A 14,524-nucleotide genomic window follows, 5' to 3' on the forward strand; every position below is an offset into this window, starting at 1 on the left:
CTCCTGCACGCCCCCCCCCCCCCCCCCCCCGGGGATCGAGCCCGCAACCCGGGCCTGTGCCCTGACTGGGAATCGAACCTCGATCTCCTGGATCGCAGGTCGATACTCAGATGCTGAGCCGCTCAGATGCTGAGCCACTCCGCTGGGCCACATATGTATTTTCAAGCACATGTACCCCACCAACCTGGGCAATGTTCTGACTCATTTTTGTGAGGTAAATGCTCATGTAAAGAATTTAACAGAGAGGCAAAAGGAGGTAGCATTATCAGAACATCCCTTCTTAATTTAGCATTGACATCTTATTGCTATGAAAAGCTTACTGCTATGACAAAGAGAAATTCAGGGCAAATGCATTCAAGATGCTACCTTCAGTGAGGGTTCTCCAGGCTGAGAAATTTCATCAGGGGTCCTGACTCTGGTCACAAACTTTTGGTGGGAAAGAAAGGTGGGATGCCTGTCCTCACTTTGACTTTTAAGAACAGATGAAAGGAGGAAGCAGAAGAGCAACGTCTTACCTAGAATTTTCCTTTGGGAAGGATTTAAATAATGGCATTTAATAATTCTCTATCATCCCATCAAATTTCACATCCTATCTGGTTCACACAGCTTCATTTTTCTGGTTTTCCAGCAATATTGGCAAAGCAAAAGCAGTTAGTACTATAAGATACTCATTCACTGTTTTAATATGGCCAATGAAGAATGTGGCCTTAGATACAAATACTTAAAGTTTTATGACACTCTGCCATCAGTGCCTCCATGTTGACTGACTATTCAAGGGTGGAGGGTTTTAAGTGACCCATCTTATGACAGCAGGGAAGGCCACCAAGATTGGGAAGAGCTGCATTTCTGCAAGTTGTTATTGGCTTGTTGGCAGGCTGATTCACACCCTAAGGTGATGCACACTTAGCCTAACTCAAATTCTCCAGCAAGCTAACTGAGACGTGTTATCTTCTTTCTGCTCTCAAATTATCTTGCTGGAGGAAAATATAGTTGCCTTCATGCCATTCCATCAATTAGTAAAGATTCAAAACACAGAGCACAGCTTTAGCAATGAAAGGCACTCTGCATTTACAAGATATTTTTAAAAAAGATATTTTTCATTGGCATGGCCAGTTTGGTCCCATGGTTAGAGTGTCAGCTGAGGACCAAGGGGTCACAGGTTTGATTCCCGGTCAAAAACCCCACCTGAGTCAGGCCATGTGTGGGAGGCAGCCAATCAATGTGTCTTTCTCACATTCATGTTTCTCCCTGTCTCCTCTCTCCCTTCCACTCTCTCTAAAAATCAATGGAAAAAATATCCTCCAGTGAGGATTAGCAACAACAAAATGATTTTTTAAAATTGATTTTTAGAGAGAGGAGGAGAGGGAGAAAGAGAGAGAGAGAGAGAGAGGAACATGGTCGTGAGAGGAAACATCAGTCACCTGCCTCCTGCCCACCCCCGACTGGGGGTCAAGCCTGGAACCCGGGCACGTGCCCCGACCTGGACTGAACCAGCCCCGGACGGGGCCCGACCAACTGAGCCACACGGGCCAGGGATACAAGATACTTTGAAGTCATTAATTACATTTTTAGTTTCTATTTGCAATTGGGAAATATCAGACCTTCCATCTTGCAAATAGAAAAAGATACTTTTATACAGTGATTATAAAAAATGTAAAGTTCCTCAATCACAGAGAGAGAAGATCCTTCTTATCTGCTGTTTCCTAATTCTATCCTCACTTAACCCAGTGTAAGAGTGTTTCTGACCTTACCATGTCTCTAGTCATTTTATAAATGGGTTGGGCTTGGAAATAGAGGTGTGTTTTACATGTATAATGGAAGTAAATTTTTCAATCTAAAAGTCACATCTTGGGACAGCCTGACATGAACTTGTCAGTCACTGTACCTGCTCCAGCACTATTACAATTAGGTCTTTTGTCGTCATTACACCTGTCAGTAAATACTTTCCCTTCAGGTTGCCACTTGTTCTCGTCATTTACTAAAGCATGTAGAGCTTTGTCCCATGTCATTCTTAGACATTTTTTGTGTACAATGACTTTAGAGAATAACTCCAAAACTTTTCTGCGGGAGCTGAAAATATATATATATTCTCCCTTCCTCTCTCTGAAATCAATAGATTATATATATATAATCTATTATATATGTAATCTATTATATATATGTATAAAATCTATTGATTTCAGAGAGAGGAAGGGAGAAGGGAGAGGGAGAGAGAGAGACACATCAATGATGAGCGAGTCTTTGATCAGCTGCCTCTCCAGCCTGTTTTCCCTAAAACATCAACCACATTTAACCAAAGTTAACCACATTAAAAACACTTGACTGAATTAAAAGACCTTTCATAATCACGGATGGTATATAAGACTACACAAGAAAAATCAATAAAATGTTCCTCTTGTGTTTTAATAAAAACAAAGCACAAAACATAGTCAATTTGTCATGTTATGCTCATGACATGCCTTTCTGTCAGTGTGGCTGAGCCATAAAAATTAAGCCTGATTCTTATGAAGCCGAGCGCCTTGATATGCACTCATACAAGCTAGCAAGACTGAGAACAGCTGCTTAAAAATCATATAAGTGGGACCAACTTATAGGGAGCATAACTTACAATTTACTATTAGACTTATACATGCCTTAAGAGGAAAGCCAGTCACAGTACAGTATGACTCCTACTTTAATATGTTTATAACTATAGGCCTTATAAATATATTTATATGAATATATATTGACATGTATATTCAGTCTCAGATCTAGGACTTGATTCACAAAAGTTATCACAGAGATTCTCTCTGTAGTCAAATTACAGGCCTTTTAAGTTTCATTCTTTATATTTTTCTTTATTCTTCAAACTTTTCTATAATAAAAGGTTTTAACTATATAATGAGAAAAATATTTTTAAAAATAGAGAAATAGGTATATCATCAACCATATAATCCCAAGATTAGAATGACTGTGTCTTTAAATTTTTTAGAAAGAAAGGTTAAGTTAAAAACTTACTAGGAAAACAGTATTACATCTTCAAGATTCTGAAAATAATTTACAGACCAGGACAATGATTAATACCAATTTCCCAACTAGAAGTGAACTAAGTACTAGACATGTTCAGTCATTTAGGACAAAGCAAAGGTAGAAATTTTTCTGAACCCAGAGGGTTAACAGTAATACTTTCATCATCGCTTTGACTATATTACAACTAATTGCAGTTTGTTTGGGCCCATTTAAGTGGATTCATAATTATATCATTTAATTTTAATGAAACTAAAGGAAGGTAACTATCACAAAATGGACAGATGCCTTTAAAAGATTCTTGCAAAGAAAGCACAGATTGCAGCTAATATGAGTCATCCAAGCCCAGGCAAATAATTAAATGGCAGAGCTGACATCTCCCACTCCTTATACAAGATCTTCATCAACATTACGCCTTAAAAGCAATTACCACCAGAGAATTCAAAATAATCAAAGAATATCTGTATATACATATTTGATAATAAATTATTCTCAATCGAAGTGCATTCTGTGCCTTAAGATATTAGTGATAGTATAAAGCCATCGCATTAGCAACATATAAAAATGAACATCCAAGGCTTAAAGATAAACATCCCTTAAAACTGTCACATCATATGCTCCGCAGTATTTTATCAAATTCCTCTACTAAACCTAATGGTAAGTGTTTAGAAGTTTCTTCAAGTTTTCATTGTGAAGACCAAGTGCCCTGTACCAATGAGGAAACTCTCACTCCTGCAATAGTAAAATGGGTTGCAAGATGCACTGAAAACAGCAGAGACACAATCTAAAACCATTGGAGGTGGGGGTGGGGGGCGGCAAATACTGCTGGCAGACAGAAAATATTGCAAAGACTGGGGGACACAACTCACAAATCACACATTGTGGGAGACTTGATCTTTTGGATGAAACTATGGATTATGGTGTCTCAGCTTATGGTATTTGCAATGTGCTATTTCAGAAATGAGATATGTAAAAAATTACTTTTTTTGTGAGCCACTAAAGATAGTTGCCTGTGATGGATAGAGAAGGGAATCTGCATGAAGAACACAGAGATAACCCTGCTTGGGAAATCCATTCCTGGCATCACTCATAGGAAAGCTTTTGCAGCAAAAAATTGAAACCAGAAGCAAATAAAATGAATAAACTGCTACAAGATGCCAATCAGAGCCTCTGTTGCACAACTCCAATCACCTGTAGTACCTAATGAATGGTATACCTTGAAACTGGGCCAACAGCAGGCCCATTGCTTTAGGTCATGGCCCCAGCTTTTATCACTAAATGGGAGTTTTTAAAATATGGAGGAATCCTTACAATATTTAATGGCATGGGGTGTGAATACATATACGAATAAATCTTTTGAAGCATCCAGAGATTCAATGGCCTTCTAACAGCAGAGTCCTTAAAAGGCTTATCCATGAAAGGATGAGTGGTGTATTTTCTTTTACAAAAGATGAGAGTGTCAACTTTGTTGACCTTTAATCTGATAAAAGTTACTCTGAAAATATTTGTGGAAAAAATATACCTAATTTGTACTTTCAAAATAAAGATGGTATTTTTAACAATGTCACAAAATATTTTCTTTTTAAAAGGAAATCCATGCTATGAAAAGAGAATTGTGGAAATTGATGTTTAAAAATATTTTCATCTTAATGGGATTTTTGTCACTGAAAAATGATACAAGTAAGTTACTCCAACACTTTCATATTTGTAACAACTGAAAAAAATGAAAAACGGGCTTTTCTAATCCGTTTTAAGAACTTCCAAGTAAAAAGTGTTTCAATAAAGTATAAATCTACTAGTTAAAACTATTAAAATGTACCACCTACTGTGTTTAACATTGAAAACATTTACATTTAATCACCCTATTTTCAAGAAGTGCTTTGGAAAATTGGGGATGAGATTGAAAAATATGTTTTATTATTTAGCAGTTAGACCCATTTAGTTCTCGGCAAATTAGTGAAATAAATTTTTTAGATATAATAGCCTTAAAATCTAGTATAAAAATAAATATCACCTACAACCAGATCTTAAGTTGCTGTATCATGAATTGCTAAACAGAGATTTGAACAACAAAACCTTGTTTCAGTTACATCATTTTAGTTTTAGCTATTTGTGAGTAAAGCAATAGAGTTTTATAGTACGAAAAAAAATAAAGTGACTTTTAAATGTTTATTCAACTTTTTTTTAATCTTTGGAAATTAAATTTCTATTTCATGTATGTTTTATATTATTTAATTCTATTAATTCAATAATGTAAGTAAAAATGTATGAATTTATGTGTATGTATGTATTTATTGAGAGTTTGTTATAAAAATTAACCTGATAGGATTTATAATTTTAAAATGTAGTTCACTGGTCTCCATGATAGGTATATGTAAAACAAGCTTTAAGCACTTCCAGTGCAGTAAGAGAACATTTAAATGAAGGTTTTATTCCGTATTATAAGTAAGAACATCTAAATCAATATCTTTGTTATGTGGATTAGATCACAAGGTAAGGAGATATTTTCCCAGGCAAACTATTTTTCCTCCTAATTGGGTCATGCCTGTTTAATGCAAATTGTTTTTGCTGCTGTGGCTTACCTTGCTGGTCTAGCAGCGCTGCCAGAGCACCAGGAAAGCAGGGCACATCTCCGAAAGAGATCATTTCCCAAAATGAGATGGTGATCTCTGGAGAGAACAAGACCTTTATTTTCTCAAGCCCTGTGATAGTTCATGCTTCTGTTTAAATACCAACACTCTATAAAAATCACAGCCATTTATCTTACAATTCAAGAATTCTCCACAGTTGCTACATAGCAGTTTTATTACAGAAAAAAATGGGAAGTAAATATCTTTACTATTCCCAAATTAGATAATGGAATTCACATTTCTCCTTGTCTTATTTATCTGGGGCTTTCTGATAAGTACTCAGTACCTCCTGTGAGAATCATATCAGGTATACAAAGTGATCATTTCACTTGGGAATTGGGGATTATTTGTTTCTATTTGTTTTGCTAACAGCTATAAATATATTTTAAAGTTACAGCTAACCATCAATAAAATCAGTCACTTCAGTTTCAAAGGATTAAAAACTCATTTTTATATATACTTAAATGACAATAGTGTCTATTCCCTCTGTAAGGATAGGTTTTATTTTTGAAAATAAGATAGAAATCTTTTCTGCTAGTACATATATTATATACTCATTAAAAACATAAATATGAAAGAGCAAAATAATAAAATAATGTAAAACAATGTGAATTCTCATACAAAATGGGTGGAAAAGTAAATCAATAGCCACTTGGGAAATAATCTGGCATTTTCTGTGAGTACTGAAAATAAGTATCCATGTAACCTAATAATTTCACTTCTAGGTATATGGCCCCAGAGAAATCCTTAGACACTGAGCACAGGATAGGCACATACAATAGTCTTCTTAGCAACATCCTACATAGTAACTCTAAACTGGCAACAAATAAGTTGTCCACTAAAAACAGAGTAAATTGTTGAAAGTTCACACATGGAATACTCTACAGCAAAGAAAACAAATGAACTACAGGTACACACTGCATGGAATAGTGTATAAAAATATAAATAAATGAACTACTGCTACATGATATGTTGAATTCTGTATAAAAATATAAGTAAATGAACTACTGCTACATGCTACAGGAATCACGGTATAGAAATGGGAAATAAATGAAAGCTACATGCCATATGGAATACTATACAGCATTGAAAAATAAACTCCTATATTTATTTGGAATGCTGTCTTTGTCCACATGGATCTCACAAACAATGTTGAGAAAAGATACAAGTCACAGAAAAATATTCTAATTTATGACATTCAAAACAAAAGAACAAAACCTAAATATATGCAAGGTAGGGCAAAAGTGGGTTTACAGCTGTTTGTATGGAAAATAATACAATAATTCATACATAATACAAGAATAGACTTGGTGTTTCATGTACTCACAACTGTAAACTTACTTTTGCCCCACCCTGTATATTTTGGAGATATATACATGGGATCTAAAGCTGTAAATTAAGGGAATGGCTATCCCAAATAATGATTAGCTGTTGTCTTAGTCAGTTTGGGTTGCTATAACGATACCACAGACTGGGTGGCTTAAAAAACAAACATTTCTCGCAGCTCTGGAAGCCAACAAGTCCAAGGTAAAGGTGCCAACCTTGAGAGTATTAAGGTGAATAGAGAAATGATTATTAGGATGAAAGGAAATTAGTACCAGTAATTTTTTCCACTCTCACTTTAATCTCTAGATTTGTTTTTTCACGTAGCTGGTGGATTTATACCCCCATACAACCATTGAGAGAGCTGCCAGCAGCTGAAAGGAAAAGTCAAGTCAGAATTTCTTTTGGTGGGATATATCTTTCTCACCCCCCCTCCCCCCTTTTATAAGAACTCTTATGCATTCTGGTTCCACAAACAATTAAATTATGAGGGACCTGGAAAATTCAGCTTGGGTAGAGAACATTGGCAAAGAGAATATGTGGAAATCCAGACTCCATGGCTGTACTACCATCAGAATCCAATCCTGGTGCCCAACATACCGGTCATTTAATCTTGTTCCTACAACGTGATTAATATCATAGGAGCCCAGGTATTTCATCTACATGACGGTTTCTAGGCTTCTCCTGAACCTGACTTTAGGAAACGGGCTTTCGGATGCGCTAATTCCTTCTTGAAGGAACATGAGTTTTCACTGCCATATTTACCACATGTTCTCCCCCAGGATACAAAGTATTTACACTGGAAATGTGCAGAACCCTTGAAATCTGCAGTGGAGACTTCAGGGCTGGCCAGACTGTTACTCATATCACAGGGACTTAAAGGCTTTATGACAGAACAAGGCGAATAGAAGCTGCGGAGACAAACCTGGTTTAAGTTCTAACGCTGTTATTTTCCAATTACATAAGTTTCCCAAGCTTCTCATTTCTCATCTGCCAAATCAGGACAATAAAACCTATTTCGTAAGGTGATTATGAAAATTATATGAGGGAAAAAATTCCTGTCTCATGCTTCTCAAAATTCCTCAGAGTACTTTGCTCTGAGCCAGGGAAAGCCATGGTGCAGCCTCCTGGAACAAATTTTATTGTAAGATTGAGCAGTGAAGATAGTTAAAGTAATGTGACTCATAAATAATGTAAAACATTGATTAGATATTAAAACAAGCTCATAGTATAGTGTTCAAAATGCACATGAATATCTAAGCTAAACCAGAAAACGTCTGCAAAGTTCAACTTTCAGTGAGCTGCCAGACACTCCATGCTGCCCTTCCATGATCTGTGCTGGGGACCATTTTTAGAAGCAATATATGCATGTCCTGTGCACCGTCAAGCACTTAATGTAAGTAGTATAGCGAAAGCGGTAAAGATAAAATTTCCTGCCCGGCCGGGCGTGGCTCAGCAGTTGAGCATCGACCTAGGATCCAGGCGATCTAGGTTCGCTTCCAGGTCAGGGCACATGCCCAGGTTGCGGGCTCTATCCCCAGTGCGGGGCTCACAGGAGGCAGCCGATCAATGACTCTCATCATTGATGTTTCTCTCTCTCTCTCCCTCTCCCTCTCCTTTCCTCTCTGAAATCAATAAAGATATGCTAAAAAAGGGGGAAAAAAAAAGTAGCACAATACCACTTAAAAAGAAAAAAGAAAAAGATAAAATTTCCCGATCTAGGTAAAATTCCTTTTTTAGTGGAAATTCCTCATGGTTAGCATTGCACATCACACCAACCATAGTACACGCAGAGATGAGCAAGTAAATGAGAACAAAGCACAGCACGTATGTGACAGAATCAATAGCCCCTTGAACCTAGTGGACTAGGAAAGGCAGGTGATTTGGAGGAGTTAAGAACTTTGGGGGGCCCTGGCCAGTGGGACAGTTGGTGGGAGTGTTGTCTTGTTTATCAGAAGTTGCAAGTTCTATTCCCAGTCACGGCACAAACCTAGGTTTCAGGTTCCATCCCCGGTCAGGGTGTGTACAGGAGTCAACCAATCAATGTTTCTCTCTCATATTACTCTCTCTCCCCCCCCACCCCCACTCTAAAAATCAAGAAAAACATATCCTCGGATAAAGATTTTTTTTAAAAAAATTGGGGGAGAGTTGATAGCCAGAGGCTAAGACTATCCGTCCCACATAATTATTAGCATTTTGAAATAGCTGCCCACCTCCTCCTCACTGAGATGCAGTAGAGCAGTTCCCCCTTCTCTGGGGGGGACCACATTCCAGGACCCCAGTAGATACCTGAAACTGAATAGAACTGATCCCTATATATACTAGGTTTCTTTCCTAGACATACATACCTATAATAAAGTTCAATTAATAAATTAGGCACAGTAAGAGATTAATAACAATAATAATAAAATAGAATAATTATAACAATATACTGTCAAAAAAGTTGTGTGAATGTGGTTTCTCTCTGATCACCAAGACGGCTACTAAATGACCAATGGGCGGGGAGCACATGCCCTGTGGATACACTGGACAAAGGGTTGATTCATATCCCAGGTGGGACAGAGTGGGACACTGAGAGATTTCGTCATGCTACTCAAAATGGCACACAATTTAAAACTTATGAATTGTTTGTTTCTGGAATTCTTCATTTAATATTTTTGGACTACAGTTGACCATGGATGAGAGAAACTGTGGAAAGCAAAACCGTGGATAAGCAGGGGACTACCACTGCACATACATGTTGGTGATAGCAAAGAGAAAGATAGCCTCCTAATAAACAACTGGACATATGTGCACCTTTCTCTCTTCATCTGTTTCATCATCTTCACATATAATAACCCTAGATTATTCTTGCAGTTTTAGGAGTAGCTGTAGGTATCACACTGCTCTCAGACTGAGGACTGGAATTCATTAGAAGGTAATAAAAAAAATTTAGCTAGATCATCTCAATTTTTTACTAAATAGAACAAAGTATTTTAACAGAATAGAATATAAAGGAAAATACCAGAGTGAGCCTTGTATTTCATAAGAGTAATTATTGTTTCTAGAACTGTTTGTTTCAATTATCTGTGAACTGGTTTCCTATGTGTATACCAGGCTGGGCCCCACGTAAAATAAATTTTGTACTGTGTGTTGCAGTCAAAAAAGCTTGAAAGCCCTTGATGGAAAGTACCATTTGATTTTATAGATCATAAAACTGAAGCACAGAGAGTTTATAGGCTTTGCAGAAGCAGATCATGAATTTTTGTTAATGTTAGGCCTCAAGGTAGCACTCAGGTCTCCTGATCCATTCCAAATTTATTTTTCTGTTTTTGCCAAATTTTTCTGCATTGCCAACTGATTCAAAGCCTTGAAAACCTATTTCTTATTTTCTTTAAATATCCTGATATTTAAACAAGGAGCAAAAATTTCATGTAAAAGTACCTATATTTGTAAAAATATAAGAGAATATGTTTATCCCCAAAGTCTTTGGCGCTTTCCTTAAAAAAAAAATTGTGGTAGGCAGCCCCCCACCTCCTGGTATTCATGCCCTTGTGTAATCCCCTCCCCTTGAAGGGTGAACTGGACCAAGTGACTCACTTCTAATTCATAGAATGGGACAAAAGAGATGACATGTTATTTCCAGTATTAGATTCAAAGAGATTGTATTTCCATCTTCCTTTCTTTTGCTAACTCTGATGATGCCAGCTGCCAACTGAGAAGCCCATGTGGGAAGGAACTGAGGGAACCTCTAGAAACCACCTGTCCAACAACTGGTGAGGCCCTCAGTTCGACTGGGGAGAGCCTGAATTCTGCTCCCGCCACCGGAGTGAGCCCGGAGCATCCTGCCCCACGAAGCCCGAGTGGAGACCACAGCTCCGGCCACACCTCGATTATGCTCTTGTAAGAGACCCTGAGCCAGAGGCTCATCTACACTGCCTACGCACTCAGGGCCTCCAGAAACCATACAAAACAGATGTTCCCCCTTTTGAGCCATGTGATTTTCACACTACCACAACAGCGGCTTCTTCCAAACACTAATATATCCTTTACGATATCCTCATGAATGAGCTAACCCACTTCTTAAATCATCAGAACAGTTTTTACAACTTTAGAGAACATTAAGGCCAGAGACTTATTTTCTTCTGTTTCTTTTCATGTAGAATTTTATAAGGGTCAAACATTTTATTCGTTTTCAAATTATTCTCTAATGGGATTCTGTGCATAATCTGCTAGATAGGAAATTCTTTGAAGTGCTTGAGGAAAAATTAAAAGCCTGTCATGAGGTCATAAAAGGAGAAAAGAACCTTTCTTGAGCAGGATCATTTAATTAGGATCCTAGATAGAAGAAAATTTGATGTGTAAAGGATGGGTCATTTTGATAGTTGTCAGGAAGGAGTGCTGTAAATCTAAAAAGGAATTTATTACGTTTTCATAAACTTTAATATTAAAGTATATGAACTCCCGCATGTCTCGTTCTGGATTCCTTTTCTCGCTCTCAGTCCTGTATCTAAACCATCTTTGAGTCTCAGACGGTTTCTCTTATAATTATGGCAACTCCCTCTCATCTAATTTCTCAATCTAAATGCTCATTTCCTGCCTAGATTTTCTGAATAATTTGTCACTGGCTCTGGATCTCACATCAGGCCACTAGGGTTCTCTCCCTCCAATCCTCACCCTGAAGTCAAGAGTGATGTTCCTAAAACCTAAGTATGGTAAGTCATTTAAAAGATTCTTTTTCTACAGGTAGTGATTTCAAACAAGCTTTTTTCAATGAAGTATAGAAAATATTAGATTTCTTTTAAAAGGAAAGTGAAAACAAGGAAGGGAAAAATAAAGAGCAATACTTTACTAATGGGGAAGCCGCCTCAGGAAACTTCTGTTTTGAATACAATTAAAAAATAAATGAATTAACAATTTGTTTAAGTACCAGTGTTTTATTTGGATGGTGTAAGCACAAAGAACTAAGAGTGAGACAAGAAAAGCAAGGCAAGAAAAGCAGGGGAGAATGGGAGGTGATGCAAGGAGACAAGCTTCACAGCAAACCTTGAAGCACAGTAGGTGTGTTCACTGGCTTCTTGGGCGATCTCCCCACTGGCTGTGCTGTTGGGAGAAACTGCCTTGCAGCAATTTAGGGAATGGAGGGAAGAGGAGAATTTATCTGCCTGGGTCTCTCCCAACTCTCATTAGTCAAATGTTACCCCAGGATCATTAACTACCCCCCAACCCTTCTGTGTTGCTAGTGGCTACTTGAGATGCCAGATCCCGTGCCCTGCAGAAGAGCATTCTATCCAAGTCTGGAAGTGGTAGGAGGAAACAGAAACTCTGGGCTTGTGGCTGGTGAGTGCCAGATAGACTGATTCAATATGTAAGATGTGTCCCAAACAGCCCAATAGGGTTTTTCTCATTTACCCGAAAAGGAAACGTGGCATAGTGATCCAAGACCTTTCCAAGGTCACATGGCCAGTAAATGATAAATTCAGGATTTGAACATAGCCTGGCTCTGGAAACTGTGGAAGACAAAGAGAAGAAACTTGGATTTTATGTAGCAGGCAAAGAGTCACTGAAGGGCTTTAAGTTGGGGAGTGACAGAAGATAAAGAACTTTTAAATGAAGCTCCCAATCTCTACTTTGCTCCGTCTTTCCATGAGGCTAACCTCAGCAAAGGTAGGTGGCCCCAGAGAGGTAAAGGCATCCACGACAGTTTCTGGAGTCCCTGATGGAGTCCAGAGCTCATATGGGCTTCATTCAACACTGCCTCATAATCTTTCTTGGTCTGCATCTAAGCCTGTACCTACTACAGAGACCAGCTGGTCAGAGGCAGGCAGGATCTGGATGGAGAAGCCAAAATGAGGGGAAGAGGAGATTGACCTAAAGATCAGGAGCAGGAGGACCATCCATCTGTTCATTGTTGGCCCGTGGATTAGGGGATCCTGGTGCCCGCAGATGAATCCTTTGGTGTTGCCTGAGATGGTCAGATCTCATGAAATCTCGGCCACACTGATCACATATATGTGGTCGGTATCTGGTGTGTATCCGTGTATGTCGTCCAAGCTCATCAGAACGGCAGAAAGACCATGTACAACCTTCCCACATACATATATAGGGCCTCTCACCTGTGTGTGTGCGTTGGTGACTCATGAGGTGGGAGCGCTTAGCATAAGCTTTTCCACAGTTCTCATGCTGGCAGCAGTAAGGCCTTGCAACCAGGGCTCTTTCCAGGGCCCTGCAATTCTGCTCTGCTGTCTGTGGAACAGTTATGGGCTGCTCAAGTATTAAGGGGTCTTCCTGGGAGGCTAGCTGGCTAACAGAAGAGTCCTGGGATTCTAAAGTCAGCAATGATGGGGACCGAGCTGGTCTCCTTCCGCAGTTGTGGGGAACTCTAGGGGACAACATCTGAGCCAAAGAGGGGAGCACTGCTTGGCCCTCAGCAGAAGCCATGGTTGGGGGCAATAACATCTTAAGTGTTAAAGAGTCTCTATTAGAAGGTACTGCAGGGTGGCCAGAATGAGGCATTGTTCGCATCCTAATGTGGGACATTGGGATTTCACTGGAAGCTGTGACTGGTGGCCCACTGCAGGGCCTCAGATTCCCTCTGAAGGTCATAGCCATCCCTTGAATATCGGGCTCTCCTAAGGACATCATCTGGGCTCTCCTAAGGACATCATGCCACCTTTTCTTGAAAATCGCCATGTTTGGTTGAGAAGGAGACATTCTCTGAGAGTAAACCATTTGGGAAGGAGGGCGAGTCACTTGGAGGCAGTAGTTCCTACCATGCTCCAGCAGCAACACCCTGAACCGCGGCCCCATTTCACTCGCATTCAGCCTGGGCGCCTCAGCAGGAACCAAGGGGGCCCTCTCCAGCTGTGGACACCAAAGGATGTCTTGTTGCTTGCCTGAGCCATGGTTCCCAGGGGTGTGCACTCTGCTTCCAGGAGATGGAGGCATGTCCAAGATGCACACTGACTGCTCAGTATCCTCCGTGAGCTGATGCTGAGCTGCCTGCCCCTCGTCCAGCACCCTGTCCTCTTGATCCATCTCAGCCTGGGATCCGCTGCACCCCGGCCGTGTGCGGGAGTCCAGACCACATCAGAGCAGAGCTGAGCCCCGCCGCCCTGGCATCGCAGGTCCGGTGTTGCGTACCTTCAGGCCACTAAACAATTGTTTAATTACAATTTGTCAGGGTCAAAGAAGTTTGAAATCTGAACTAGGTAAAATGAAGGTTTAGCCTGATTTATAAAACCTGTTTCGTCTGGCTTTTGCCTGTCCCTCCAGCCAGGTTTTTGCACCCCTGTGCCTTTGATACTCTGCCTTCTTCTATCTTATCTGACAAATTTCTGCTCACCCGGCAAGAGGCGATTCAAATGTTTTTCTCCATACTCAGCTTCCAGGCAGGAAACAACGCTTCCTGTTCTAAACTGCCATCAGCCCCATTATAAGATTCTTTATCACACTGTAATCATTTGCTGATATGCTTGCTTTTCTAAGGCTTCTAGAATTCTGAACAAGCACATTATCTGACTCGTACCAAATGTTCAATAAATGAATTATTAAGTGTATGAATAAATAGAGGTTAAATATTCTTC

The 14,524-nt window shown here is 39.4% G+C and overlaps 1 pseudogene; it reads right to left on the bottom strand.

The window, feature by feature from the left end:
* Positions 1-12,809: 12,809 nt before the first annotated feature.
* LOC107539843 (Krueppel-like factor 17 pseudogene) lies at positions 12,810-13,976 on the bottom strand (annotated as a pseudogene).
* Positions 13,977-14,524: the final 548 nt, after the last annotated feature.

The sequence above is a fragment of the Miniopterus natalensis genome, chromosome 2, assembly GCF_054644295.1.
Source record: "Miniopterus natalensis isolate mMinNat1 chromosome 2, mMinNat1.hap1, whole genome shotgun sequence".
Lineage (NCBI taxonomy): Eukaryota > Metazoa > Chordata > Mammalia > Chiroptera > Miniopteridae > Miniopterus > Miniopterus natalensis.